Below are 4,321 nucleotides of genomic sequence, written 5' to 3'. Positions count from 1 at the left end.
CCTATTTCTCGTATCAAACATAAACTTAAAGAACTAACCAAGAAATTTGTTTTTGTCCCGGCCGATAAAGCTGCTAATAATATTATTATTGTTTAACGTAAATTTTACATTTAGGTTCTGCAAAAAAAATCACCGATTCACCAACATTCCAACTGACTCCATTTTCAGAAAACGACATCTGTAACAAACATACACTTTTAGCTACCGCTTTACAAGCAGAACCAAAAACAATGAAAGTCCCAACTATGTATTGGCTTCCGAAGCTACACAAAACACTTTACAAATATAGATTTATTTCGTCTTCAAGCCATTGCTCCACTAATAAATTATCTATTCTTCTTAACAGTACACTTGGTACAATCAAAAGCCTGATAATAAATTGTTCAAATAAGGCCTTCGAAAATAGTGGAATTAATTACTTTTGGAGTGTCAAAAACTCTTTGGAAGTACTTGATAAATTGCATGCCTATATTGTTGATTTTGAATCTGTTCAAAGTTTTGATTTTTCTACCCTATATACCACATTGCCTCACATTCTCATTTAGAAAAAATTCACTAACCTAATTAAATGGGCATTTAAAAAGTCAGAATGTGAATATATATGTTCAAACTCTTTAAGGTCATTTGTTAGTAGCAATAAACAAAAAAACTATGTCAATTGGACATGCTTTGATACTATATCTGCCCTTGAATTTTTACTACATAACATTTTTGTTCGCTTTGGAGATTCCGTATATCGTCAGGTTATCGGAATTCCAAAGGGAACTAACTGTGCATCACTTATTGCGGATCTGTTTTTGTATTGCTATGAGTTACAATTCATGACAAAAATCAGCAAAGACCCATCGAAACAACATCTGATACACAAATTTACTTATACTTTCAGATATTTGGATGATATTTGGCTCTCAATAATGACGACTTTAGTATGTATACTAAAGAAATTTATCCTGTTGAACTTACTTAAGATAAAGTTAATACTAACAATGACCACTGCTCTTTCCTCGATCTTGATATCTATATCATTAACGGAAAGCTTAATACTAAAACTTATGATAAAAGAGATGATTTTTTGAAAAATTATTACACCAGGGTTTTCGATATCACAAACGTATCAAAACATTTACTAAATTTTATCATCGGTATAAGGACATCATTCGTAAATATAGCTCAACATGCAGACTTCTTATACGTTCAGGTATTTCACATCCGATATTTTATGGAAGTATTCTTTATAAAGCAAAAAATGTCAGTATTCACATCAGAAGCTAACAAAATCTTTAAAAAGACTTATTAAGAAGGGAAATAGTTACGATACTGTTGTCAGGTCATTTAAGATTGCATATTTTGGCGATAAGGTATAGATAGCGTGAAATTCTCACTACTCAGGCATCGGATATAAATTCCTATTATATTTTGATCGGACAAAGCTGCGTATATCCGATAACCCAAACGAACGCACCCATTTAGCAAGGGTATACTGTGGGACGGGAGAGGTCCAGAGATGTCAATATTTATATACCCAAGTGAATCATTTTGTTTTGAATTAAAGTAGATAAAGGTATACATTAATGTGATATTTACCAAATGAATATTGTGAAGGACCGTATATGCATCTAGTTCTGTCCGATTAGAAGTTCTGAAACAAGCTGTTTAAAAAGCTAATTGTTGGAAGAGTTTAACTTACTGTTTTCTAAGGTCTGATCTCTCCGAATCTATTTCATGAATACTGACAGATCAAAAACATCAAGTATATATAGCAAGAAGTTGTTGGGCAGAATATTCATTGGTCAGTTATAAATGAGGTCTGTATGGGGTTTTAATTGCCTCATTAATTAAATAAAAAATCGTTATTTTGAAAAGTTGGCTTAAAACGTTTTTAATTTTACCCCCTAATTTTTGTAAAACTATCATTTCGTGTTATTTTAATGCTAAAATATTATGATAAATAAATAATTATATGATGTAATTTAAATCGATCCGTTTTCATTGCAATTTGGTAACTGTTAATTGTATATATCAGTCTGAGTACTGTTTAACTATCATTTAAGTTGAACATATTTAGACTCGTCCAATTCAGGGGATTAAGGTTTCTACAAGTGCTTTTTATGTACTTTTCCTATGTTTTTATTATGTCAATAAAAGTTCAATGATAAGTTAATATTGACATTAAAAGACCTCCTCACAAATGGGGTTGTTCAAATCCCCTTGCACTTCGGGCTCGGGGATCTAAACATCCCTTTTTGTTCGGAGGTCTTTTAATATCAATATTAACTTATCATTAAACTTTTACTATTACTAATAATGAAACGGCATCAAAACATTGTTTAAACGACCATTAGAAATTATAAGGCAGTTGATTTTTATGTTGTTTTTTTATTGTTTTTAGGAACAAATTTGAAACCTTGTGTCTTTGAATTATTAAAGATGATTAGTGGTTTATTAGGATCACGGCAAACACGCTGTACATTGGACAGAGAGTACGAGGAGGTTCAATGTCATGTTAGGGAATGTTGGTGTGTTGACGAAAATGGAATTGAAAGAATGGGAACACGGGAATTCATGAGAACCTGGCAGAAATCACTTGTTTGGGAAGGTATTAAGATTTTAGATAATAAAGGAACTAAATATTCATTTTTTACTGAATAACTCCTGTACAATGCGTAGTCGAGTCCATATAGAATACAACAGTTTTTTCCCCTGGCAAGGTTAAATACGAGTTATAATCCCCCAGGGTACCAGTTCATGATCTCTTGGCATCCGTCGTCCGAGGTATGTCAGCCGCTGTTGTCCTTTAACTTTTACCAAAATATTCTCCTCTGAAACTACTGGGCCAAATTTAACCAAAATTGACACACTCATTACTAGGGTTTTAGTGTAAAACGGTTCCACTTGACAACCAAGATGGCCATCATGGCTAAAAATAGAACATAGGACTAAAATGCAGTATTCTGCTTATATCTCTGAAACTAAAGCATTAGGAGCATACATGACATGGGGTAAAGATTTTCGGATGAATCAGACAACCTGTTGTAGGGTTGCTGCCCCTGACTTGGTAGTTTTAAATAAATTTTGCACTTCTTGATTATAATTGTGAATAAAATTAATATCGACATCCTAGGGTCGTTTTATAAATAAACATATGTATAAAGTATCTCTTTTGTTTCCATTCATGTACAAACAGCACAAAGGTTGGTGCATCTTGTGTTATTTTTACGATCAAAGGGTCTCTAAAATACTTATTTAAAATAAAACCTTCGGATATTAGTCGATAGATCATGTTCTGTCATCATCCATTCAAAATTCGTAATTGTCCCGTAGTAATTGCAGAAGTCAGGAAAAGGACAAATTTAAAAGAGTCATATGTGGCGTTACCATGAATTTTAGAAGCCATTAATAATGACAGTTGTCATCAATTCGTTTGATGTGTTTGAGCTTTTGATTTTGCAATTTGATTAGGGACTTTCCGTTTAAAATTTTCCTCGGAGTTCAGTATTGTTTTGCCACTTCAAAATAAAGAATTTCGAACGTTCGTCATATTTTATTGTCACCCCCCCTTTTCCTTCCTAAAACTCAAGGCACAAAATTGTGATGTTATAAATATTTGACAATTTCGTGCGTTGATTTGGAATTTTATTGGAGTTGTCAATACTTAAATGTTAGCAATATCTCCGTTATTATACCCCCATAACACTACCAAGCATTCAAATTGAGTATAAAAAGATGTTATTATATTTAACAATCATGCATCGCACTTGTTGTTTAATGCTTTAATCGCCTGAGAGATTAACAGTTTATTGTTAGTTTTGCTTTAAAGTTATGATTTCTATGATATGTTGTAACGTTTTCATGAAATGCATTGGATAATGTGTTATGCTTATCGTTGGTAGTCCAAATAATTATAAAAAATGCTTTTCAATATCATCATTGTTATTTTTCCGAATATGCCTGTTATACTGAGTGTGATTTTGCATTGCTATACGACGTGTCTCGGTATTTTGTATCATGATAAAATAGACATGATCTAGCATGTTAATGCTTTTTTAGGCTTGTAATGTTTCGGCAATGTGATCGAAAGAGGTACAAACTCCTATTCCGAGAGGTTCAACATTAGATCCAAGAAATTCATTATCTAACTGAAGTAGTGTTTAAAGATTTCACATCTCCTTTTTGTATTTAAAAGAACCAAGTGCCACAAGAAGACTAGGAACTGATTACCTTCCGAAAAGTGTGCTTTTATCTCTGGTTTTTGTATAAATTCATTTTCCTCAATTGTTAGTTTTTCCTGATTGTAACCAACCGAATAGGCCTTGACGGTGCT

Source organism: Mytilus galloprovincialis, chromosome 12 (genome assembly GCF_965363235.1).
Source record: "Mytilus galloprovincialis chromosome 12, xbMytGall1.hap1.1, whole genome shotgun sequence".
Taxonomy (NCBI): Eukaryota; Metazoa; Mollusca; class Bivalvia; order Mytilida; family Mytilidae; genus Mytilus; species Mytilus galloprovincialis.
Note: the sequence above shows the minus strand (reverse complement) of the source record.